Consider the following 27,319-nt stretch of genomic DNA (forward strand, 5'->3'; position numbering starts at 1 on the left):
GAGAACTTTGTGATGGAGAAAGACTGTTCCAGGCTGACTTTCTTCCTCCTGTGGCCTCTTGGTGTTGTTTCACTGCTGCCCTTCTCTATCCTTCTGTGTGTGCCCACATCTGCAGGTGTCAAACCGTGTTCCCCTGCTTGGGGGCGGGAAGACTTCTGGGGGGCAAGAGAGATCGAAGGAAGGGGGAAGAAGAGAGAGGACATTAGAGGGGATTCCTCTTCTTTGGTCAATTTCCATTTTTGCAAAGTTCCTAACCTTTGGCCCATCTAATTCTCACCCCCGACCTAGAAACCGTACCTCTTCCTCTGTGCTGTGTAAAGAGGCCCACATTTCTCTGCGGTGGCTGGGTGACCTCTTCCAGAGATGAGGTTGTAAAATATCTTCTTTCACTGGAGGGAAGAGGGGGACTCAGCTAGAAAATAAGTAGCAGCCTCTAGACTAGGATACTGACTTTATTTTTAGAACTGTCACCTCAAGGTCTATTATACTGGTACTGAGAAAAGTGATGAAACCTGTGTTTTCTTGAACACAGCTGATAACCTAAACGGGAGGGTAAAGGTTGTTCTCCTATTATACTTCAGATGGCCTCCTTGTATTTTTTCCCCACATCGTGTGTCAGTTACAGAAGTTAGCTTTGCCATTTCTACATTTTTATATATAAAACAAAGATCTATGTCTCAGTTGAGTTGACACATAATCATTCAAAATCTGAAGGAAGTGAAATAATGGGCCATAAATGAAATGTGCCCTTACTTCTCAGTAAGTGATTGGTATGTATCATCTGGGATAGTTCCCCCCTCCCCCCACTCCAAAGGTGACAGCATAGTTACTATGTAACTTGGCATGGTCAGATTTCTTCCTTCTCTTCTGGATATGGTCAAGCTACAGTAGACAAATCTATCCCAATCTATTTTCCCTTTCTCATTTTTCTTCTGTCTGGCTTGCCCAGCCTGTCCTAGATTTTCATGTCGCAGTTTGTGTAAGTGATATTTAAGGATGACTCGAGAAATGCATCTGGTTATGGGCTCTGTCCCCTTCCATGTCAGAAAACAGAGGCAGCACTACCAGCAAGGTTCTTAGGGCATTTTACCTTTTATGGACACCAGTAGGCATCTGTGTGAATTTACACTTCTAAAGTTTATTATGGTTACTATTAGCAGCTACCCCTAAAATAGGGGATCTACTTAAATTTCTGAAGCATGTTTTAAACTTTCCTTTCTTAACTAACTTAATGAACACAATTTCAGGCGGATAATAGAGGATCCCCCAGTCTTAAAATGGCCTCATGACGCCATTATGGTAGAACTTCGTTCAACCTGTAGAGAGTGTAGGACCCCACGGGTTTCCGAGTGTGCACCCATCAGATCATGGGTGCTCCTAAGGTTGGATCAGCCTTCAGTTCTTAAGATAACAAGCCACCATGTTAAGGAATGGTGCTTTCTTATTTGTTAAGATTTGCTTGTCTCCATGCAGATAATTAAAGCGAACTAGCGAATGGAGGAATGTGTATCAACTGTGTGTGCCAAGTTCCACCTCCTATTTTTTTCCCCTTGGAGAGGTGTACTTGTGGTCATGCTTGCGAATCCGCCATGCTCATCTTTCTGCTAATAAAAATGTTCCTGGTTCTCATGCTAAAATTCTATCATTATTCATCCTGTGTTACACAGTGGGTAGAGGAAGGGTGTTCACCAAACAATATCATGAATTTTACTGCTCCACCTTCCACTGAAGCATCTGAAAGCCACCGTTGGGGTGTGGGAACGAGTGTGGCGGGGCAGGGTGCTGGAAGGAGGCGACCGGACAGACCGCCGCTGCTTGGTTGTCTTGGTTGCGAGTTTGGACTCTGTGGTCACCAAGGAGTCGTTAAAGCTTTCTAGCTCAATTTAGCAAGGGTGTACTGGTTCCCAGGAGTCCTCTGTATTTATCTTGTTTGTGGGAAATACTGAAAGAGCCCGAGTGTTTCCTATGCCACATGGAGGCCATCTCAACAGTCATGGAAACTTAGTTACTCTTGGAAGTTCAAAGCAAAAATAATGTAATACATTGATGGAAAGGGACTGCAGACCTGGAATGAATTGTGACATCATCACCGGCCGTTGTTTTGGGGTACAGGAAGCTTCTCTGCTGAGGGTGATGCCTTTCAACAACTGTGTATTGATTACCTATTAAGCCTCAGGCCTCTGCTCATGAAGAATTACCGCTTGAAGGTGGCAGACATCTATAAATAAATCATCATCTTCGAGACTGACTGAAAAATGTCAGAACAAAAGGCGTGAGGATTGGTCTCTGGGGGTAGCAGAGAGCAGGAGACGCTATCTGTCTAGGAAGTTTTTCTTTAAAACCTTTTTCGTCTGGAAATGTCTGAGAAAGTTCTTTTGGCTATGAATGACAGAAACCTGACTTTAAGCACAAAAGGAAAGGTAATGCTCGGTAATTGAGGCCTCTAGAAGTAGCCTGCTTTGGGCATTGCTGGGTCCAGAGGCTCTAACGTGGCCACAGAGACCCTTCCTCTGTCCCTTGACTCTGCTTTGCTGAGTCTTTCACGTCAGCCTCCCTGTGTGACCGGCAAGGTGGCAGCCAGGAGTCCGAGCTCACCGCTCCGGGCTTGGCACTCAGCGCTGAAACTGAGCTCCCTCCCCGGCCCCCGGGGCTATCCAGGGACGATGTGGATGACTGTGCATTGGTTCTGGACACCGAACGAGGCACCTGCGAGGGAGAGGGGATGCCGTGCTGAGGGGCCCGGTGGACAGCAGTCCAGAGGGGCCAGGGAAGCTTCCTCAGAGGAACCAGAAGGAGGGAGTGTGGGCAGACAGACGCTGCCGCTGTCCCGGGTCACGGCAGCAGAAGAGGACTCGTGCAGGCCGAACAGAACCGGCCGCTGAGGTACAGAGCAGGGGTCAGGGGGAGGTCTGGCAGGAAGGATGGGAGCTCAGCTACTTGCACATTGGGTGAGAGTTGCTGGTGGGACCCTGATGGAGCAGCTAGCGGTTTGGGCCCGAGAGAATTGGTAAAGCCTACATGGTACCGAAGTAAGTGGTGGATAATGGAGATAGGCATGGGATGAGCGTGGAGAGGCCTGGAATGAGCGTAACCAAGCTCCGTGAGGAGGATCATGTGTTAGGCCGAATCACATGACATTACTGCTTTTGTGGGTCAAAAATGGCAGCACAGTGTCAACTTCATATGGTTCAGCCTCTTCCGAGGGAATTCCGTTTAGAGGTGCCTGGGTTCTTTCTTCCCACAGATGCATATTGTGTGCTCTGCACTGTGCTGGCCTCTCCTGGTCTCATTCTCTGTGGCTCTCGAGTCTCCACACAGAACCATTCTTTTCTCCTTCCTCTTTCCTCGCTTTCTCCTTCTCCCCCTTTCCTTTTATCCCCCTCTTGTTCTTTCCTATTTTGGGAAATATCGATGGACTGATTTGAAGTGCAGAGCACAGTGCTTAGTGCTGGATATGCAGTGTGGACTTTGTGCCCGCCCTCCTGGGTTCTAGAGTCTCGATACAAAAGCAGCAGTGGAGGCCTGATGGGGTGCTCTGTGAGGTGTGGTGCTGGAGGCCAATGAACACTCTTAAGAGGTACTGGTGTTGGGCTCATGGGATGCTGGCTGTGGTATGGTGTTAGAGGGGCTGATGGAATGTTCTGGAAGCTATGAGGAGGCATCAAGTCCTAGATTCTTCTTGATTCACCCAGGGCTAGAGATGGGGCAGGGGAGGCCTGCCGAAAAGTTGAACAGGTGTGTGCCATGTTGACAGGTGTGAGAGCATGGGGCTCTCCCTGCTACTCCTCAACCCTTTGCCATTGTTCAGCTACTCCAGTGTTACCTGCTGGAGAAAACCTTTTATTACCTGTCTCTCTCTTCCCAGGTAAAATTTCTCCTCCTCTTCCCTGGTGTCCCAACAATACCCTGTTAGAGGTTTTAACCCTTGCGTCCCATTGACGCTGTGTTCCACTTTCCTATATTAAGGCAGGCTCCCTCCATTCAGCAGGAAACTTAGGTGACAACTGTCTTACTACAGACCGTGCTTAATAAAGTGTTTGGGTGCTGGAGGTGCTAAGTAAATATTTGTTGAGTGTTGAAATAACTTTGAAGGGATTCTGTTGGCAGAGCCCTTCCGATTTCCACCTGACTTAAAAAGAATGCCGAGAGTATACATACAAAGGAATATTATTCAGCCTTAAACAAGAAGGAAATCCTACTCATATGTGATGAGCCTGCAGTTGCAGGACATTTTACTAAGTGAAATAAACTAGTCACGGTAGGACAGATGCCACATGATTCAACTTACATGAGGTATCTGAAAATAAGCAGACCCACGGGACCCACAGGAACAGAGAGTGGAGTGGCGGTTGCCAGGGTCTGGGCAGGAGGCAAATGGGGAGTTGCTGTTCAGTAGGTTTAAAGTTGTTATTATGTGCAATGGATAAATTCTAGAGATCTGTGCAACATTGTGTCTATTAAGTTAATAATACTGTATTGTGTACTGAAACATTTGAGGTTAAGTCTCCTTAAAATAAATTAAAAAAAAATATATATATATAGCAGCTATCAACCTCTATCCCCCGCCCCTCCAAAAAACCCACCTGAATGACATCGTGCGTCATGCCATACTGCAGTCACAAAGGAAATGTCTGCAGTGAAATCACGTGAGCACCCATGTTGGGAGTTCTACCTGATCTGATTCATGGCACAGACTCTTGAGAGTGGGTCTGTCATTTGCTTGAGGCTCAAGCTGGCCTCTTGTCTGTGATTCAGATGCCTATGCAAAAATAGACCTTTAAATGGACGGAAAGCAGTTAACAGAGACCCCTCAGTGTCTGGGTGTCTGTGCATCTGGTGGAGATAGGAAAGCATGAGGACGAGGGCTGGCGAGGGGTCAGTGCTGTTGAACGCTGTGCATGACAGGTGCACTTCCTGGAGCAGATGGCCTTCGTCTACGGAATCCTCCGTGATCCCCAACTCTCTCGAGTTGACTGGCTCTTTGAATCTGGTGCCGATTCCATATTCAGCCATGCTCTTCTAGGGGAATGGTCTCCTGAAATGTAGTGTCCTTTTGGAGCAGGTGAGGTGTGGGTTAGGATTCTCGCTGTGCACCCTGGGGCTAATGATGACAGTTAGGATTGGCTGTGGTTCATAGACTGGGTACAGCAACGGTGGCTGGCCTGTTGGCCCATATTGGGGCGGGGGGTGGAGAGGCAGGTATTTCTAGCACACCTTGCAGAAGTTCACAGGTGCGAGGACAGAAATCAGTGCTTAGCACTTTGCCTCTTGGAAACATGTCATCATTTGGAAAGGAATTTTCATTTTTAAAATAAAATAAAAAAAAAAACAAAATTGGCCTTTCTCTGGTGCTTTTCCTGAATACTGGCGAGCCTGTCCTAACATTGGAGGGATAATGACTTTGAGCTGGGTGGGATATTTTCATTCTACTCAGTGGAAAGTAAATATTTGCCTTCGCTTTCTCAGAACCCTGTGTCACTGGGAAAGCAGCTGAAGAACCCGCTGGTAAGAACAAAGGGCCAGGCCTCTCTTTGCCTGCAAATCTGGTTTTCTGGCAGAGCTCCCTATTGAAGTGTGCGTGGCCTCCTCTCAGCACTGGACCAGGGGACAGGAGAGCATCTCGCCGTTCCCTGACCCTCCCTCTGCGAGACAGCCCACAGCCCCAACTTCTGCTGCTTGAGAGGACGAGGCTCTGCTGAAAGCTCATGATTTTCTTCTCCAAAGTGACAACGAGGCAAAAGACAATAGCCAGTTGCCTCGTATAACCCACCTGCTTTGTAGGAAATGAAGCGAACTCAGGAGCCCCCAGTGCCACTTGGAGGATTTGTCGTTTCCTTTCCTGTCGGTAAACAAAGGCAGTCCATTAAAAGAGTGGGGCAAGGATTGTTTACAGGATGTTTGCTGGATCAAAGGAAGGAAAAGTGCCTTTTACAGAGCTGTGTTCATTGTGTGGGGGATATTACAACATCGTTTAAAGGGTACTCTGCTGGCGAAGAGAAATTAACCACAGAATATTCCGTCATGAAACACCAACTGTTTAATCAATCAGTAGGACTTACTTCATAAATTGAAGTTGAGGGTCTTATAATGTATCAGCAGTAAAAAAAAGGTAGAAAGCCAGAAAACCTCTTTAGAGACAAAATAATAGGTTCCTAAAACTTTGGAAAAATATCAATACTTTAGAGGACTCAATTTTTTTTTTTAATTCTATGGGTTCATGCTTTGTGTGCAAGAAACAGTTATCATTTATAGTATGGCTGTGTCTCCCATGTAGGCCTTTCCGGGTGGCCCTTCAGGACATCCAGTACTGTGTCTGGGTGCCTGGTGTCCCGGCTCTGTCCGGACACTCTTTTTCAAGCCCTTCCTGGCACAGGAAGGAGCTGGTAACTGAGGGTGCCATGAACATGACCGAGGGAATGAATGCTTGGTTGGACTCAGTAAACTGGTGACGATTGAAACAATGACACAAGATGCCCAGTCACATAACATACTCTCCTTCTGATTGATGCTGGGAAATTTTTTGATATATACTTGGGTGTCGTGTGTGTCTGCGTGTTAGCCGCACGTAATTTTTAAGTGTGCATTTTAGTGGCATTAGGTGTAGGCATCCTGTTGTCCAGTCGTCTGTCTCTCGAGATTTTTCATCTTCCCAAACTGAGATTTTGTACTCATTAATCACTAACTCCCCACTCCCCTTGCCCCCGTCGCTGGCAGCCGTCACTCTCCTTCCTGTCTCTACGAAGTGGATCATTGTGGGTGCTTCACGGAAGTGGGATCCCGTAGTGTTTGTCCTTCAGTGACTGGTTTATTTCACTCAGCATCATGCCTTCAGGGTTCATCCATGTTGTAAGCTGTGTTGTAATTCCTTAACTTTTAAAGCCGAGTGATATTCCGTTGTGTAGATTGACGACATTGTGTTTATCCATCCATTGGTTGATGGACACGGGTTGCTTCCACCTTCTACTATCGTGAATAAGGCTACTATGAAGGTGGGTGTACAGATATCTTTTCAAAACCCTGCTTTTGGGGTGCCTGGGTGGCTCAGTACGTTAAGCGTCTGCCTTTGGCCCAGGTCATGATCCTGGGGTCCTGAGATAGAGCCCCGCATTAGGCTCCCCACTCAGTGGGGAGTCTGCTCTCCTTCTCCCTCTGCCTGCTGCTCCCCTAGCTTGGGCGCTCTCTCTCTCTCTCTCTCTCTCTCTCTCTCTCTCTTAAATAAATAAATAAATACATCTTCAAAACTCTGCTTTCAATTCCTTTGGATATATACCCAGAAGTGGCATTACTAGATCCTATGGTAATTCTATGTTTAAGTTTTTTAAGGGATTCTCCATACTATTCTTAAATTTTTAAGCTTGAAATTGGCTATATGGCTCCCTAAGTTAGGTCAGTGAGAATTTCCTTCCCCTCCCTTGCCAGTGTACATGATCTTAAGTTCATTTACAGTTGAGGGACTCATAAGAGTAACGTTTCATCAACTCTTCAATGGTTCATAAAAATGGAGATGGACTAGGAAAGGTGGGCTTTCTAAAGCCAAGGCCAGTTGTCACCTTGCTGGTAGGTGGCCCTGTAACTGATCAGTGCTCAGTGTGAGAGGGCACTGTTAACACGGTGCTGGGACCAGAGGCATAGACCCTGCTGTGGGGTCTGGGGAGCAGAGTGCAGGACCTGACAGGATTCAGAGAAGACGCGTTGATGCCATTTCATCCGGGCATCTCACGTTCTTGATGTCAGGAGGGAGTGTGGGCCATAGTGAGCCTGGCTCTGGTTCAGTTTGTGGAAATTCTCATATTTACGGTTTTTAGAAATGATGTAGCAAAAGATCGTACATTGGGAGCCAAGCCGACTTGAGTTCACACCCCATCGTGTGTGATTCACTTTGGGCAAATGGTCAATGTCACGGAGTACCAGTCTCCTCATCCGGGAAGCAAAAAAGGCCGATTTTGTTTCTAAGGGATTGTGGGTTTGGAAATCACATGGAAAGTAGCTAGTGGAGCGCCTGGTACTTAGTGCCGCATACCCAGTATTGTCTGCTCCGTTATGAAAAGCAGAGGCCGCTTAACTGAAGTTAGTACCAAAAACAGACACCTAGATTAACAGTTGTCACAACTGTGGTCTTAGACCCTCCCCCTTTACATCTGCAAAACTTATGGAGGATCCCAGAGAACTTTATATTATGTCGCTTATCTCTACTGATGTTTATGATACTAGCGTTAAAACTGAAGAGTTTAGAAATAATTACTAATTAATTAAAAATGACAGTAAGTCCTTTGCCTTTTATTAGAAACAACATTTTTTATGAAAATCACTCTTTTCTCAAACAACGACAAGAAATTAATGAGCAGAATGGCATTGTTTTACAATTTTGCAAATCTCTGCGGTATCTGCCTTTAGAGAATATGGCTAGGTTTTCAAGCCTTCTGCACCGTGACGTGTTATTTAACCTCTAGAAGGCTCCACCGGGTCCTGGTGAGAGGAGCGTGGAGAAGAGAAGTGATGTGTTTTGCTCTGAGAGTGGTTTGACCCTGGAAACCCCTGGAGGGGCCTTGGGAACCCCTGGGTGCCTCAGACCACACTTTAAAAATGGCTGACCTAGAGTTTTTCTGTGAGTCTGAACTGGGTCTCTTTCTTCTCTTGTAGGTTCTTGCTCCTGGTCGAGTGAGCTGGAGCCTCCCTTTCTCCCTGCTGAGGTGAGCCCACCCCCCATCTGTACCCCAAACCACTGCTTAGGGTTTTAAGTTTGGGCTTCTGTGCCCCATGAACGCTATTCTTGTTTTTGTTTTTGTTTTTGTTTTTGTTTTTTTTAATTGTTTCTGTTCCCCTTGGCTTCGGGATCGAATGTTCTGATTTTTTCCCCCTCCAGCACACGCATACGTGAGCATTGCCTTAAGAAGCCCTTTAAACTTGGGGATTGTCGAAATGGGGGGCTTCAGAAGGAGTGACTGGCAGGCTTCAATGAGCATCCCGTAATGTGTTTGAAAGGCTGTGGATCTTAAAGTTGGTTTGTATCTCTCTGCATGGAGTGTCCCTTAGATTCCGGGACAAAGTGGGAGCACAGTGGGGGACGCAGGCCTGCACGCAGGTTGTGGTCCTGGTGGTGGGTAAGCGCTGCACTGAGGGACCTTTGGGAGGAAGATGATAGAGATGGGGTAGAGGAGGGCCAGGGCTCCCCAAATGGGGCCCAACCGTCTTCCTGGGGCCTTTGTATCACGGGGGACACCTACCTCCCATGTAAAGGCAGACAGCTCACTGCTCCCCTTCTTGTGTGTGTTCACAAGTGTTGTATTTTCTGTAATAGCATGAAATCGGATGGGTTTGTGAGGAACTGTCAGGAGTAACCATGCCTGCGCACGTATGGTTTCTGGTGCTTAGCCATCCCCGTTCTTCAATGTGTATTTCCTAAAAATAGAGCTGTTCACTTAGTTAATGACATTAACTAGCTAGTGAGGAGCCCAGGAGAACTTTGCATGGATGTATTACTTACACCTCATCTCTTCTTGGTCTTCCAGCATTGACAGCTGGCCCAGGGTGTTGTCTAGAGTGCTGTCCCCTCCCTCTGGGGTCCACTGTGGGGTCAAGTCCCGCACTTAGTGGTCAGGTCTGTGGATTGTCTTTGTTCCCACAGCCTCTGTTGCTCTGTGTGTTGGTGCATTTTGAAGTCTGTGGCCTGAGAGCCTGCACTTCCAAATGTTACGTGGACGAGCGTGTTAACGGTGGCAGGGTGCCGCTGGAGGAGGGAGTAGACACCTGCCATGGGTTTTCTCCGTACCAGGTAGAAACTCCGCAAACACACGTGGGTGGTGAGACGTCGAAACTACTTGTGGGAGAGAGGAGAAGGGGAAGGAAGGCGACAGTAGCAGGGGATCAACCTGAAAAGACCACGTTCCTTCTTGTGCGGGACTCGGGGACTTGGCTGAAGGGCCAAGGATCTCGCTGCAGCTTGAGTTTTTCTAACATGGAAATAAAGAGCGGTGTCATTAACCTGTCAACACGGAGAAAGGGAAGTATTACGTGAGTTGGTTTAAAGGAAAGACTCCCTCACCCTGCTCAGCTGTACTTGTCCCTCCTTGGTCCCTGCTGCTGCCCGGAGAGGAGTTGCTCTGTAACTGTCCTTGGCCCCTGAGGGGCCCAGGCTGCCTGGACATGGCTCTGCCCTGCTTTTTTTTTTTTTTTTTTTTTTTTTTAAAGATTTAATTTATTTATTTGACAGAGAGAGAGAGATCACAAGCAGGCAGAGAGGCAGGCAGAGAGAGGGCGGGGGAAGCCGACTCCTTGCCGAGCAGAGAGCCTGTTGTGGGGCTCGATCCCACGACTCTGGGATCATGACCTGGGCCGAAGGCAGAGGCTTAACCCACTGAGCCACCCAGGTGCCACTCTGCCCTGCTTTTGTCCCTTACTGAGCTTGCCAGCACTGTGGGACCTGGCTCCGGCCAGGAATGAATGCTCCCTGGGGGGTCGTGACCAGGTGTGTACAGCAGCTGGCCTAGAGGGTCCTGTCTCCGCACTATTGTCTTCGTGGCTAATTTTGATGAGCGACGTTATATTGGTTTTCTACACTATGAGACCGTTAATAGACATTTGTGATGCAGGCTCGCCATTTCAAGCGTACTGCATTTTGACGCAAGTTACATTCTTTAGTTTTAAAATGTGTAGGTGTGTTCAGTTTCCAAAAACACAGAAATAAATACACTAGAGCTTAAATCCCCCCCTATAATCTCACTCCCCGAAGGCACCCACTGCTGGTAGACCTTCTTTTAAATCTGCATGCACACGCAAAACAAAACAGAGGTGGGATTATTCAATTCATACTGGTTTTCCAGTTGCTTTTTTTCTTACCAATACATTGTAGCTGTCTTTTTTTTTTTTTTAAAGATTTTATTTATTTGACAGAGAGAGATTATAAGTAGGCAGAGAGGCAAGCAGAGAGAGAGAGACAGAGAGAGAGGAGGAAGCAGGCTCCCTGCCTAGCAAAGAGCCTGATGCGGGACTCGATCCCAGGACTCTGAGATCATGACCTGAGCTGAAGACAGAGGCCCAACCCACTGAGCCACCCAGGCAGCCCTGTAGCTGTCTTTTTGTTGTCAATATTTAGGTAGTTCCTATGTACTCTTTTTAATGATGAGTTGGCTTTCATGTGTAGCTGTACTCTAATTTCCCTAATCCTTGTGGAAGGACATTTAGGTGCTTATCAGTGCTTGGCTCTTATTAACAAAATGCTAGTGTGTATATAGATATATTAAAGTTGTGTAAGTATGTATATGTAATGTAATATATGTAATATACTCTATATATTAAATATATAATACACACATATATAATAAAATAAAATAAAATAATAAAATAAAAAATAAATATAAGTATATATGTAATAGTTGTATTTCTTTAGGATAAATTCCTAGGAGTGGAACTCCTGGATGGAAGAGGCTCACGCTTAAACTTTTGGCAGATACTGTTCGACTGACCTTCAGAGGGGTTGTGCCCTTTAGGATTCCATCCCTGACTCCGGAGTGAGATTCTAGCCAGCACCAGCTGTGAATAATCTCAGTATTTTTGTTTCTGATTCTAATGGAAAAACTCTCTCATTGTTTTAATATTTATGTTCTTTTTTAAGAAAAAAATTAATCCTGAAGTTAGGCACCTTTATTGGCTACTTGTCAATTGTTTTTGGAAACTTCTTTATTCTGGATATTCGTTCTTGGTGACATGATACAAGTATTTTTGCAAATTCTTAGTTATTATCTTTTTTTTTTTTCTTTAACCATTTGAGTTGCTTATGGTGTGAATGCGGACAAACTCTTTAAGAGTGTAGCATGGAATAAGGCTAGTCTTTTTTCCGAGTTGAAAACCCATTTCAGATGCTGGCATGACATGGGTTATGATTACAGGCCAGGCCATCATGGATCTGTCTGTTGTTTTAAGGTATGAGTGAAGTTCATTTGCTTTGGTTCTTCTCTTTTCTCTTGTGTAAGGACCATTGTTCTTGCATACATTTATATGTAAGGAGCACACTGCTTGAAATCTATACATTTTGTCACAGCATCAGAACGGAAGGGATGTTCCACCGGTTTAATGGCTGACTTGTTGCATAATCTTAGAGGGATGGCTTCACCAGTTGGCCTCCCCATTTTCCCATTGATGAAATCAGGACTCACTTAGCCTTCATGGGGGCTTAGCAGCCTGTTTATCAGAGGATCAGGAGACTTGTTCAGTGGGAGAAATCAATTATTATCATTAGAGGATTAGTTAGAAAAATTTGGGCTGAGCTCCAAATTCTAGTCCTTACAAAGACGAATAGGATTTTGCAGGATAGCTGGTACCCTTCTGGTCTCCTCATGTATATTTTAGCCTTCAGATTTCTGATAGGAATTAACTCCTTAGGCATCTTCTTATTAGACAGGAATATCTTGTTCCTCCCCTCCACTCTCAGCTTTACCTTCATCCTTGCATCTTCTTGGAATTGAAATAAGTATTGGCCAGGGGTAGTAGGCTTCCTTTTGATCCAGTCCTTTTTTCTTTTTGGCCAACTTTTTAAGGCCAGGGAGGTTCTGAGGCTCTAGCGGACCCCAGGAGGGGCTTCAGTTTCTCTCCATTGACGCAGAGTGTACTTAGGTAAATGTCTCAGTGTCCTGCCCAGGTTTCTGCAGAAATATCATACTCACTTGGATGTCTCTACTTAGGGGAACAGCATCGGGGTGGAAGCCATCTGCTGGCTTCCCGTAAGCAGTGTGCCAGCTGTCCCCAGGATCTGGATGTCAAGACGACGTCTGAACTGTGATGGTGCGAGATCCTTTACTCAGGCTCTTGGACATTGGGAAATGCACTGGCTTATATGCAGAATGTTTGGGTGATCTCACACCTTGTCATGAATTTCATTTTTCACTGCTCATACTCATGGTGTAATATAGACCTGTTCCAGATTATCTTTTAAAACGTTCCATTTCATATCTCACTATCAGCCAGGTTAAAAAGGGTTAGCCACCTCAGGGAAACGATTTTAAAATCTGAAGGCCTCAAGAGAGGGAGGCCGTGGGCTCTCCCATTCCGTGCATCCTGGAGATGATTTAGTTCATTGAACATTTATTGGGTAATTTCTGTTGGTGGAGCACTCTGTTAGGAGCCAAGGGAAACAAGATGATTAAAATGGGGTCCTTCCCTTTGACAGTTTATAATCTAACAGGGAAGAAAGAAGCATGTACAAATAGCTCTCATAAGAGGTTTGATTGCTGTAATCATCAAATAGAAGGGAAATGCCAGTGAGCTGAGTCGACTATGGATCTCTGCGCCCACCAGGTAGGCTGGCTTGTCATAGGCACTAAATACACGTTTGAATTCATGAGTGGATACATTTAGACACGTACATTTTGGTGCCCTTTATAGCAGAAAAGAGATATAGAAACAGATGATTGGATGGATTTGTGTATGATTGCATAGGGTATGCGAATTTGGTGAGGTCATCAAGGGCATAGGGCAGGCTGAGCAAGACCCCTCGTGGACCCATCCTTCCTCCTACACTGGGGGCAGCTGGGGGCGGTCCTGCTGGTTGCTTCTCCTCCAAAGGCTGGGAGGACTCTCCCGAGCCCACCCCTTGAACAAAATAGGGTTTGGTCCTTCATGTGAAAGATCTATTGCTCTGGTTTCTTGTGGACTGATTCATGCCAGTCAGTTAAAACTGCTTTGTACTTGGATTCCCTGCCTCCCTCCCTCCTCTCCCTTCCTTCCTTCTTTTCCTTTTTTTTGGGGGGGGGGCAGTCATTAATCATTTCAAATTTTTTTTTATAAACCTTTCATTTATTACGTTAGGGATTTTTTTCTTAATTTACAACGTAAGATGCACTTTTCTTGATAACCACAGATTTCTTTGCCTTCTCTTTTTCCAATTCCTTTTCTTACCATTAGGTTCTCTCTAGTCAAGTAAATGACAATGTGCTTTCTGGCCATTATATAATAAATAATTTTTCCCAAAATGTAACCCCGATCAATGTAATCACCTGGGAGGGACTTCATGACACAGAGAGGCAGCCGGTCTCATCAGCAGTATGGCTGCAGGCCATTCTGTCCTCTTCTTAGTAATTACTCTAGCACACTCTTGGTGCTGTATTTGCTTGCTGTTACTACTGTATAGTAGATAATATTTTAGTACTTCAGCTATCCCATTTGATCTCCCAGCAGTTCTTTGAAGTAGGTGTTATTATCCACATTTTAAAGATGAGGAAGCTGAGGCCAGGGAAGTCAAGTGGTGTGCTTGAGGTTACCCAGCGAATCAGTTTATGGAACCAGGAGGAGCCGGGCTCTCAGACGTTGTTCCTTGGCAATGTTCCCAGGGAAGGTCGTCTTCTGGAGAAGCCTAAGTCTTCTCTTTCTTCTTCTCTTACGGAGATTTCAAGATGTGGTCTTGTTTTCTGAGACGAACCAGCCAGAAGAATTGGTGCAATTACACCGATCCCGTCCGTACATCCATATGTCGATCATTCACAAAGACAAACGTGATGTGTGAGAGGATCCTAGCAAAACCTGAATGTGCACAAGAATGAGACGAAACAATCATGGTACCTTCTGATAGTCTGATGAATATTGGGTGAATGGCCTGTTGAACACCCACTTGGAATAGGAAGCCTCTTAAAACACACTTGCCCCTGAGCATCATGAAAGCTGGACCTCTCCCTGGTTGGTCGACTCTTCCCCTCAAGCGGCTTCTCGGTTGTGGATGACCTCTGAGAGGTGAATGGGACAGATAGTCAAGTCAGTATATTAGGAATTCCATTACAAAATGTTTACAGGGCAACGTGCAACTTTGTGTAAGTCTTCTGGAGAGTTCTTGTTTGGAAAACATTGCATTATGCTCTTAAAAGACATAATACTGACCATTCCCTTACTGAAAAGCTGCAGATACAGACCTTAGTTCATGCACCTGAATGCCAGCAGGGCGCTCCCACAGAACACATTGTAACTTTGTGAGTTACATCTCAGCATGGTGTGTTTTCTTTTCTTTTGTTTATTATTAAACATTTCGCTGGAGGAAATATGGGTGGAAGATTTCATAAAGGAAGCATTCAGCGAGAACAATGGATAGTGTTAAGACTTTGATTCTGAAGTAAAATAACTGTTTTTCCTTGAGAGATGCAATTCAGTGGTAATTAGCCATGTGTCTGATAGAGGTGGTATCATCCCAAACTCAAGACAGCCCTCGTGCCTCCCGCTTCTGTAGTCTGGGACGTTGTAGCATCGGAGATCTTTTGGTCCCCTTCACACCTGAGGCACAAATGACATAAAGTCATGACAGTCATCGCTTCTGTAAGATTGTTTATTTAGAGAGTCTGCACGTGCAGTGAAACACACTAAGTTTTTACGTTTAATTACCTAACAACTTTGAACTCGTTTCTAAGATCGGATTCTTTGATTTTTCTCTTATACTCAGTATAGTGATAATACTAACCAGCATTTGTGCGCACTTTTCCGTTCTGAGGCTTCTTGTAAGCCCTTGGCAGATACGCGTTCCTTAAATGTGAACGGCTCCTGTGACTGCCTTCCGTGCCCTGATGCAGGGACCCGGAGGACAGGGACCCGGAGGACAGAGTGCTTGTACACAAGCACCTGGCTCTTAGCCAGAGTCCATGCCGGGTCCCATGGATTTGCACAAAAACATCTGGCAAACGGGCTTGGTGCAAATAGTGTAGGTTGGTGACAAGAATACAAAAGAACCTTATTTTAAATTTGGACAGCGACAGGGTCTCGACCAGGTCTCGACAGGGCCTCGAGGAGTTGTCAGATTATTAGCTTAATATAACCTGGGAAGTTTCCTTAATCTTTGATGGGCCCCAGTTTTGATATTGGCCAAAGAGGTATAATAATCTATTATAAGATTTTCATCCAAATTCAGTGAGACAGTGCTTGTTACAACTGATCTGGTCACTCTGTTTATCTCCCTTTGATTTTATCTGAAAAATTAACTGAAATCTATTTTTTTAATTAAAAAAATTTTTTTTAAAGATTTTATTTATTTTTCAGAGAGAGAGAACAAGCAGGGCAACGGTAGAGAGAGGGAGAAGCAGACTTCTGGTTGAGCAGGGAGGCCAGTGCGGGGCTCGATCCCAGGACCCTGGGATGAAGACATGACCTGAGCTGAAGGCAGACGCTTAACGACCGGGCCACCCAGGCATCCCTGAAGTCTGTTTGTAAGACACTGTAATTTATTCTCCCATCTCGTCTTTGTCCTCTCCGCACCCTAAAAATCCATGGTCAAGTCTCTTTTTTGTAAATATATTGAGAGAAGGAAAAGCAAGCGCTAAGGTAGAATGGGATGAAGGAGTACTAAAACTGAGGTTGTAAGTTTTCTTTCTTTTATGATCTTACCTATTTCATAGCTGCCTATTGTGAGTGGAGTTTTATCCTTTCCAGGAGTGGTGTCTTGAAATATAACACTGGTGGCGTCTTGGTCACCTATCCTTTGCAGGCTGAGTGCCTGACAGTCGCCCCCGCCCCCCCATCCAGCTTCTGTTGCCTGCCTGTCACCCGGGCAGTGGCCCTGACTCGGCCTAAAAGTCTTCGTTGTTCTGAGCATTGGTTTTTACCTTTCACTGCCCATCCGAATCACCCAGGAAACTTTTAAAAAAACCAATGCCTGATTTCTAAAACTGATACTTAGAAACTGAATTGTGACTGAATTTCCAACGCCTGTATTTTTTTTTTAAACTTCCCCAGCTAATTCTGATAGGCAGGGGAGGTGGAAAACTCTGCATTAGTGTAGGGGAGATCCGGAAGGGCCATATTCCTTGTTACTATAATGTCATTATCACCATCCTGTCTGTTTCAGTGACAAATGGAGTCTCTCGGAAGTGGCCGTGAGTCCTGCAGAGTCCAGAATTGTGTAGAGTGTACAGTGCCCTCTTGCCCCTGCCCGTCCCTCTCCCGTCCAGGAGGGCTCAGCTCAGTGGGTCCCAAGTGTTCAGACAAGGTCAGGAGCCCGGAGGGATCCACGGAGGCACAACTGCAGGGGCTTAGAACCGCCCGCGAGTACGTTTTGTGTTCTTTGCCGTTCCTTTGTCTATTGTTCGGCAGTGAGTGTGTAGGAATTACTCCTCGGTGTGATCTGCCTGCCGAGCCATACTATTTTTAGGCACCAACCCACACAATAGGTTTATAAAAAGGCTATTGAACCTTTGGAGGCTCTGCTGGATTTGGCCTGACAAGGGCTGAGCTACAAGTAGGCTCTCCCGCCTCACAGTTCAGGCATGTAGGATTTTTTTGTTTTGTTTTGTTTTTTTCTTTATAAAGAGTCTGAATAGCCTAAAAATACAGAGGTTTGGCAGTCTGTCAGGTGACGGTCTCCTCCGGTGTCCTGGCTTTCCAGGAACATGGCTTTGCAGGTATTTGTCACATGCCAGTTGTTATTTGTTCTTCTTTTCCTTTTAGCATGCGGTAAAATGTGCATAGTTTGTAGTGCTGGGGGGGAAATGAACACGAGAAGCATTTTCTTGTTCTTGGCAGTTGAGTTTTCCTCCACTGGGGAGCTATGCTTGTCCGGGTCTGATCACCAAATGGAATTTAAACAAATAGAACTAGCACTAAATGTTGGTTTAAACTTCTTTTTAAAATGGCCATTGGAACTTGGGGGTTCTAATCCACTGTCAGATATAAGCAACACTCCGTTAGGACGCAGAAACATGAGTTTCCGAGTAGCTGTAATGGAAAAACAGTTTCTCATTGTTTAATAATGTGATGCCCTTAAAAGTGTCCACATAATAGATTGGATATTATTTATGATTCTTTTCTTCCTTTAATGTATCTCCTGCCATTAAAATGCCATAACAAGCAATGTACTGGAATCACCACTCTATAGCTTTGGCTTTCCAGAGTTACCCGTCTCCGTAAATATCATACCCACACTAATTCGCAATGAGGCAATTAGCCAAGTAAAGATTTTCTTTGGCAGTGCTTAGTGAGGGGATAGACTCTGAGCTATCTTGGATGACTTTGAGGATTAATACTGATGATTTTTAAACTCCTTCTTTATGTGGTTACAAATTTATGGCTCCTCTTGCTCTTGGGATCTGTGTCACTCTAAAGGATGGGCCTGGCCTGACTTCTCAAGGGGAACATTTTGGTTTTCCCAACTACATTTGAACTGTTTTCCCCACTTCTCCTCTTCATTAGTTCTGTTGAGTTCCACGCCCTCCAAACCCCATGGGCATTTGTTGCTGATCTGGGGAGCTCATCTGTGTTCATGGGGTCGTTACTCTCTTCCAACGTCAGCGGGGAGTTGGAGCAGTGGGGACACTCCAGGTGCCTGGCTCAGCCTCCCCTTCACCTCTAGCCCTCAAGGGGCTTGTCATTTCCAAACCTGCATATCAAGAGCCAGCGGAGGCCTCTGTCAAGCCCACTCCTCATGCTGTCCTGTGCCCCCTTCTCTCCTGCCCCTGGACTTGGATTCCGTAGGTTAAGGTTGAAGCTAGTAAGTGGGATTTTCATTAAGATCATTCTGATGCCGTTGTCTCTGTGGCCTGTTGAATCTTTGGGGACCACCCGTGTGACTCCAAGCCTCCTTGTGCAGATGAGACCTTCAGAGTCCAGCAACGATGAGGAGCCTCACCAAGGTCACACCGGAAGACATGCCATCACACACAGAACACACGGATCTTCTACCTTTGTAGGGTGAATGCAGACGGGGCAGAAATGACCAGAACGTTAACGGGGCTCTTTGCCCGGGACGCATGTTAGTTCTCCATTTCGTATTATTGGGAACTCCGTGTGTGGTGTCTCTGTGACCGAGGGGAGCGGAGGGTGAATAGGTGGTCTGTGTACTTACCTAATCTAGGACAACAGTAAATAAAAGATGACTATAAGATCCGGTTTGGATTCTTGTATACTGAAGGAATTGTTAGTGTATTGTCTTGCCATTGTTTTTGGCCCCATGTTTGTTGAGTGGATGTTCCGGTTAGCTCTGCCTGCTGATAAGAATAGACGCGAGCTTCCCTGGGCACAGCAGGTACGTAACCGGGGCTCTGCAGAGTCTGGCAAGGAAATGCCTAAAACATACAGTCCTTATTCTGATCACATGGTGACAGATACATATTTGCACAGCCACTTAAAATAAACAAAGCCAACTTCTTGAAATTTATCTGATTCTCTTTTACGCTGATAGACAACTATTTGGAGCTGGGAAGATAGTCTGTGAGGATGGGAGGTCATTGATGGCATTTATCGCAAAGGCCCAGGAATTCATTTTATCTGGCTGACTTTATCTTATGGACCTGGGGATCGTGGTCTACCTCCCAGGGAGCTAACTGGGCCACGTAGGGAGTGACTTTTGTACGTGTGCGCAAGTGTGTAATGATCAGGATGTGTCTGTCTGACAGGTGGTAGGTACTTAATAAATATTTGATGATAGACCATAATGCTTCAAAAAAGACTCCTTTTGTATCTGTCAACAGTCTAGCTTGGGATGCTGCCGTGTTCTGGTTTACTTTTTTCCCTCCTCGTAAATATCTGGGCTCTACCAGCCAGCATCTTTAATGGAATAATTTACATTTCTTATAGCCCGACTTTTGATTTTGGTATTTTTCTAGTCGTGGTACCTCTCATGATTCTGTTTCCTTCGAGGAAAGTATGTCCACTTAGAAACTTCCGTTTCTGGCTGGTTTTAGAACTTAACACCAACACAGCCTGGGTCCAAGGCCTGCTGGGGGAAGAAGTGTTACATCAAGATCCCGGGCCTCATCCACGAGCCTCCTAAAGGCTGGAGGCCTCGCCCTGCGCCTGGCCTGGGCCTTCATCCCCCGCAGAGCCGCCCCTCATCTTCCAGGGGCACAGGTGGTGGAGAGCTGGAGCTTCTTCCTGCTGACCATGTTGACCAAGAAGCAGTGACGTCCTTTCCATGAGGGCCAAGCCATCCTGGGGAAACCTTCCCATGTCTGGGGGATTATGCCCTTTTACTGGGAGCTGTGAGGATTCCCTAGCCCGATAGGCAGAAGATCCAAAAAAGAAGACTCCAGACAAAATTTTGTGTTTCCAAGGGTTTGATTAAAGGCCACTGGGCTGCAGGATGGGCTTCAAGATGGACAGTTCTTCTCACGGAAGAACAGCTTCTTCCAAAGGTCGTCGTTTGGCTATAAAGTACAGATGACTAGGTTACGATGTCTTACTAACAAGGGTGTGATTTGGGCCCAAGGTGGCCAAGTGACTGCATCGGACAGTTGGGTGGGACAGCCAGATGGGATTGCTGGCTGCCTGGAGGTGCCGAGCATCCCTAGAACTCTTATTTATAATCTCAAACTAAGTTTCTTTGTTGGCAACACAGGGATCATTCTGTTCTGAGCTAATTCTTTTGTGGGCCCTGAAAGGCCAAGGATTGGATAAAGGGGTGGCCGGGGATTAAAAATCATGAATGAATTCGGGCGAGTCCACAGGAAGGAAATTTCTTTCCGGATGGACTTGCTGGCGTGTGGGTATTACCCTCCGTGGATCGCAAAACTTTACTCCCCTGATGAACAGATGGGGTCAACTTAGATCGTATCCATTGCCGCTCACTCTGACAGTCGAGCAGTTTCCTGATTTGAAGTAGTAGGCAGAGGTCTCACTTACTGATAAAGTGGGGATATTTATATTTGTTTCTAAAAGCTTCTTTGCTTTGTAGGGGTATCAAAAGTAATATGTATCCTGTGTGTCGTATCTGGATAGAAAGAAGGAAATAAAATCACCCCCAGTACCAAAACCCAAACATGAAAACTGATGATACCATCTTTTTTCTATGAATTAAATATGTCTGGACCTGCGTGTGGTTGTACTATATGGTTGTGAACGTCCTATATATATATGTATTTTCTTACATATTATAATATACTTAATTATATATATTTAAATAGGTATTAAAGCATTGTATATATATTAAAGCACTCTAACGTTGCACATCTCAATACCTCATGGTCTTTATAAACAGTGTTTTTATGCCAGAACGTTTAATGTGTTTATTTTACTGAAGCTGACATAGTTCTTTTCAAGAACACAGACCTAGGGGTGCCTGGGTGGCTCAGTCAGTTAAGCATCTACCTTCGGCTCAGCTCATTATCCCAGGGTCCTGGGATCGAGCCCCACATCAGGCTCCCTGCGCAGCGGGGTGACTGCTTATCTCTCTCTCCCTCTGTCTCTTTCCCAGCTTGTGCACTCACTTTCTCTCTCTTGCTCACTCTCTCTCAAACAAATAAAGTCGTGTTAAAAAAAAAAAAAAAAAAAAAAAACGCAGACCTGGGCAAAAAGGGGCTTACTTTTCACTCCCGTAGTTCCCAGGCTTGGTGTCCTTGGCTGTGGAACCAAAGGTACCTGGTACCGGGTAGATCTAACTGGAGCTGATTGAATTTATGTCGTCATTTGCCCATATTGGAAGCAAACATTACCCATCCTGTATGAGCATGTGGAAGGAAGAATAGATTAAATGAGATGCTGGTGCCCAGTGATAGAGCTCTGCATAATGAGAATAATGCACTCAGCCTGGCTGACTTCTTTTTTTTTTTTTTTTTTAAAGATTTTATTTATTTATTTGACAGGCAGAGATCACAAGTAGGCAGAAGGCAGGCAGAGAGAGAGAGGAAGGGAAGTAGGCTCCCCGCTGAGCAGAGAGCCCAATGCGGGGCTCGATCCCAGGACCCCAGGATCATGACCTGAGCCGAAGGCAGAGGCTTTAACCCACTGAGCCACCAAGGTGCCCCAGCCTGGCTGACTTCTGTCACAATCCTTGCTTTCCCATCGGCAGGCAGGAGGGCCGGAATAGGCCCTGGCTCCCTACGGGCATGCAGGGCTGGCGCCTGAGGTTGCTTGGACCCTCCCCTACCCCACATCCTCGAGATCACCCACCCACCAGTGGGATGAGGACTCTAAAGTGTGAAATTAACACATTAAGTGAATTTATATCAGGGTAGCCTTGGGCTGGTGTTTGCAAATTAAATTTTGCAGAAATTAGCCCCAGCCCTGCCAAGGCAGCATTAACTTAGTACTGGTAAAGCCAAACTGTTTCTGGGACATTTCTATGCTGAGAGGTAAGAGTTGAGTTTTACACTAGGACAGTGAGTCTTGTTGAGTAAACTGTGGTCTGTCTGGTAAAACAAACAAACAAACAAAACAACCAGAACTGTTGATTGGAAGTAATGCCCCTCAGTAAAACATGACTCATGTACTGTTGAGCTTTGAAGGAAACATGTATGACTCCGTAAGATTGTACATCAGCCAGCAGAGATGTTAGCCAACTCTTCCAAGACTCTTATGGGTGATACTCATTATTTGGCATTCAGAGAAAAAAACATTTTTTTTCCATCACACCGAGGTGGGATCCGTCTCTCAGACCCGTAATCACATTAACCAAGCTCACTCTTGTTATGTAACGAGGGTGCACACTTAGTAACTGACAGAAATGAATACCGTCATGGGGACCTCTTCTGAGTCCCCGCCTTCTTGCCGCCAGGTAGGCAGAGATCTGGAGGTTGCTTGGGACATTTGTGATGAGAACGGGGCAGACGGATGAACGAACAGTCACTGAATTCAGGCAAGGATGTCACGCAAGAATATTCCTTGTCCGAGGGCTCAAGTTCCTTGGCCTCTGGATGCCAACATTTGCGCCGGGATTCTCCCTTTTCCACATCCCAAATGCCTGACCCAAATTCTGTTTTCAGATTATATTTGGCCATTGATTAGGATACATACAGTCAGATCTTACAGGCCTTAGGGCTTCTAACTCTTTACAGTTTAAATCTTGGAGGGATATCGTCTGTTCTTTCTCAGCTCTCCAGGGAAGTCTTATTGTCCAAGACGAAAGCCCATGGCTACTGATTTTCCAGGCTCGGTTCTGTTTGAACAATACCATTAGGGCTTGCCACTTTGTCCAGTAAAGGCTGTTTCTTTGCTGTAGCTTACTCTCCATCCCAACATTGCTTTGTTGATACGGATATAATAATTTATATAAAAATATGCCACCTAGGGGCACCTGGGTGGCTCTGTGGGTTAAAGCCTCTGCCTTCGGCTCAGGTCATGATCCCAGGGTCCTGGGATCGAGCCCCGCATTGGGCTCTCTGCTCCTCGGGGAGCCTGCTTCCTCCTCTCTCTCTGCCTGCCTCTCTGACTACTTGTGATTCTGTCTGTCTAATAAATAAATAAAATCTTTTAAAAAATAATATGCCACCTAAATGTTCTAATGACTTATCTATTGACAGGTCACGTAACAACGTCATGCTGGTCCCGAGTGTTTGGTACAATTCAGTTCTGCATTGGCTGGCAATATTGCATTTAGCTGACTTTTTTTCTTTGTTTTGTTTTTGTTTTTGTTTTTGTATCTTCGTGGAGCCTGGCACCTTGTTAGGCAGGGTGAGAGGATATAAAATTGAGTAGAGTTCTCTGATTTCTAGGTTCTCAGTCTAATGGGAGAGACAAGCATGTAGATAAGTTATGGTAGGGGCACCTGGGTGGCTCAGTCAGTTAAGCATTTACCTTAGGCTCAGGTCCTGATCTTGGGGTCCTGGGATCGAGTACCGCATCGGGCTCCCTGCTCAGCAGGGAGTCTGGTTCTCCTCCTCCTTCTGCCTGGCTCACCCGCTTGTGCTCCCCCCCCCACCATAAATAAATAAACAAACAAACAAAGAAAAGATAAGTAATGGTAATATTGGGTCCAGTCTGCCATAACATGGGAGAGGGCAATCATTATGGCTTCCCCGAGGCAGTGAGAACACAGGCAGGACAAAATAACCGGAGAAAAAATGTTCGCAGGGATGATCCAGAAGTCCATAGTGCCTTGGAGTTTTGGTTAACAAAGCCTAGTTAGGCAGGAAATGGAGAGACGGGTTGAAGTCATCCTTTGGGGGGACCTGGTGTTCTGTGTGGCTGGGAGAGAAAACGTCACGTGCATGAAGAATCTTGTAGCTCCTTGACCAGAATCCAGCACCCACTGCCTGTGGCTTCCAGGACTGAACAGCTCCCTCCACTGTTGGGTCTCCTTTTGTACCCATCTAATGGGGGGACTGGCAACTGAATCCTCCAGTGCCATGTGTAAAATAGAATGCCTTCCTCGTGGGATGGGCGTTCGGCGTGTTATACACTCCCATTCATCCTCATTGTGGGAGATGGAAACGAGACCAGGTACGCAGACTTCTCCACCAGCATCTGCCATGGATTTGACAGGCACTGTGCTGTGCCAGCCTCCCACCCCCCCATCCCACTATTTTATTGAGCTGCCCTCTTTAGCATTTGTTAATCTTCTTTGGCTGATGGAGCACGGGTGAAAATTGACATTGGCTGGGTGTAGGATTTTCTCTCCATTCTTGACTGCTGTCCCAGGGCAGTGGTACGTGCCGGCTTGTGTCTCTTTTGGCCTCTCCAATTTCCTCCTTTATCCCCTCTATTGAGATTTTGGTGTCTGGGTCTAAAACATTAAGTGCCATGAACCTCTCTCTCTCTCTCTCCTCTCTCTTTTTTAAGAGTGTAGTTTAACTTTTTCTGGGTAAACCATCTTATCCGTTTTTTGTGCAGACCTAGTCTGACCCTGATATTCATTAACTTGGAGACCTTCAGTCTGTTTTTTTCAAGCGTCTATGGCAGAAAGGACAGATAAGATGCCCCGTTTGACAAAGCAAAAGTTCAAAGTTTCTCGAGTGCCATTGAAAACGACCCCTGACAACCCAGGATTTCTTCTGATGTTCTCTTGTTTCTGTCTCTGTTGGTTTCTCCTGGCCTGTAGACTTACCTGTCTGGTTTCCCACGCCCCTGAGAGCTGCCCGACTGTGGCATTCCAACCTCTCCAGGGTCTGCAGCATCAGACCTTGCTGACAGAATCAGTTTTCCTCTTGGTGTGTCCAGCCTCACGTGGCGCTGCCTTGTCACTGAAGGGGAGGATGAAGAGAAGTTTGGGAGTTCGATCTTTTAAAAAAAACGTAATGTGTTGAATTATTTGGGTCTCTTGGCTTAAGCAACAGCAGGACCACCACCAAAAAGCCTGGGGCCCCAAGAGATAATGTAGATGTTTGGGGGTCTTGGCGATAAGAGGCTCGTGGAGTTCACTTCATTCCTCTGTTAGTTTTCAGAACAGGCTGGGATAGCGGCTCTAATGACAGTCCACACACTGTGCTCTTGAACAGCACAGTCGATCCTGAATTCTCGCGGCAGACATTGCAGACTGGACACTCTTGCTATCTTTGGCTGGAATGTCATCTCAGAGGAATCCCACATTAGCTGTTCAGGGCTCTCACCAAGCTGAGGTGATCTTTGAGCCGTTGACTGTCTTCTGGGTTAACTCCGGCATCTCTCTACTGCAGAATTCCCTTCCAGGACATTCTAGCAGGATCTGGATTCCTAGGGAAGTGACTTTTCAGTTAATACTCTCTGGTGCATTACCACCCTTGTGCTGAATGGCTTTCCCCCCCCACCCTGCCCTGTACTTTTCTCTAACAGAGAATTCCCAGAACAGTTTTGTTTAGAAATGTTTTTTTGTACTTTCTGAACGGACAACATAGAGTCTGCTCTCTCCCACCGCTGTGTCCTTTTCATCTCTTCATTTATCTGGGCTTTCCAAAGACCCAGTGGGCTCCTTGGGTGTTTGAATCTGTTGATTTTTTGGTGAACATGATGTCATAGTCTAGATCTTTATCCTTACATATGCAAATTATTAGATTACATTTAGCAGCTGGGAGCTGTGGCACTGTCTGCCTCCTCTTGGACTTGGCAAGAGCCTGTGTAGGGCAGAGCAATTTTAGGTCCTGAGGTGTGTGGCGTTGGGGTGGGGCCCGTCTTCGGGAGTCCCGAGGAGCAAGAAACCTGTCCTTTGCTTGCCCACCTGGAGGTGTCCCTGATCACACTGGGGTTCTGCTGCTCCAGGATGGCACTGGCTAGACAAAGAATGTCATTGCAGGTCAAATTACCTGCCTTTCCTCCACGAGTACCTGCTTTCCCACTCTGGCCTGAATTACCTTGGAGATAGATTGTTGAGTCCAAAAGACTTCTCTGTTTAATTTTGGGTACAGGGCTCACACTGCTCCAAGATAAACATGTCTCGCTGGGTGATCTCGGTGGTTTGATACGAGTGTGGCTGGTTTCCTCAGTACTGCTGAGATGAGTGAGCTGATGTAAAAAGCCTAGAAGCTTTTTAGATGTTTGTGTTGCATCTGATTTTAAAGTCAAAGCCTCTGCCAGCGTGGGCTAATTAAGGTACATAAATGGGTAAATTCAAGTTCTAGTTTAACTTACTTGCTTTTATTATAAGGAGGCTAGCCGCACGCTTAGTGCAGAGAAAGAGGGGACTTTGGAGTTTGCTCACCACGGGCAGGAGCCTTTGGGGAGCGGACCCTCGCACTCAGATGCTCATTGTTGGGAATTATTTCCTCATTGTTATTTTAATATCTAATAAAAACAATTGAACCCTCTTTTAGCCTGTTTGATAAAATCAAACGGACGGGGTGCCTGGGTGGCTCAGTGGGTTAAAGCCTCTGCCTTCAGCTCGGGTCATGATCCCAGGGTCCTGGGATCGAGCTCCGCATCGGGCTCTTTGCTCAGCGGGGAGCCTGCTTCCCCCCGCCCCGCCTGCCTCTCTGCCTACTTGTGATCTCTGTCAAATAAATAAATAAAATCTTAAAAAAAAAAAAATGATCAAATGGACAAGCCCCATGGAATGCCTGGGAACACTGTCCAGCTCACCAACGATGGCTGTAGGACCAGGGTGCCCACAGCAAACACGGGCGAGATGCAGGTCACATTTCTGGAGAGAAAACATCCCCCACATGTGTCGTAGCATCGAGATGTGTGCATGCAACACACACCCTGCTCTCGTTAACATGAGGAATGGTATTCCTTGTCCACTAGACTGGTGTTCTTGCAAAAGCAACCCTAAGGGAAATCAACACAGAATTTTGAGAAAGAAAAAAGGAGCTATTTTGAGGGAAGCATTGCAGGAAAGAGATTTTCTAGTGAAGGCCTGGGTGTTTGAGAGGTTGGAGTAGAGGGAGTTTGTTTAGAAATAGAACTTTAAGCGTAAATATTTTTATTTCCCCGATATGATATTGTTATTTTAGTGCAGCTGTGTCTCCGTCTCTGGGGGACGTCCCCTCTCCTCTGGGTCATGGACATCTTGTCCTCGTGCTCAAGTCCCCCCAGACAGTGTTGTTGCTGATGTGCCCTGTCACAGATCTGGCTCCTAGGTCTTTCCTACTTCTTTTCTCATTGTCTCTCAGGCTGCATGCAAAGCACCGTGGCCCTTGTTAACATAGGTTTCTCAGGGGCACAGACTAGAGATCAAGACAGAATTTTAGGTTGTATCCATTTTGGTCTTTAATAGTGATTGTGTTGGAAAAATAAATAT

General features: G+C 45.9%; 1 protein-coding gene across 1 annotated transcript in view; it reads left to right on the plus strand.

Annotated features, from left to right (window-relative positions):
* The window catches only part of LOC111160492 (signal induced proliferation associated 1 like 2), a 213,605-nt gene that overhangs the window by 39,095 nt on the left and 147,191 nt on the right, over positions 1–27,319 (plus strand). Inside the window, exon 2 of the mRNA XM_022523640.1 lies at positions 8,641–8,690. The gene's annotated coding sequence lies outside the window, so the exon portion shown is untranslated. The remainder of the gene's footprint in view (positions 1–8,640; positions 8,691–27,319) is intronic.

The sequence above is a fragment of the Enhydra lutris genome, unplaced genomic scaffold (genome assembly GCF_002288905.1).
Source record: "Enhydra lutris kenyoni isolate GAN:26980312 unplaced genomic scaffold, ASM228890v2 scaffoldscaffold76, whole genome shotgun sequence".
NCBI classification, from domain to species: domain Eukaryota; kingdom Metazoa; phylum Chordata; class Mammalia; order Carnivora; family Mustelidae; genus Enhydra; species Enhydra lutris.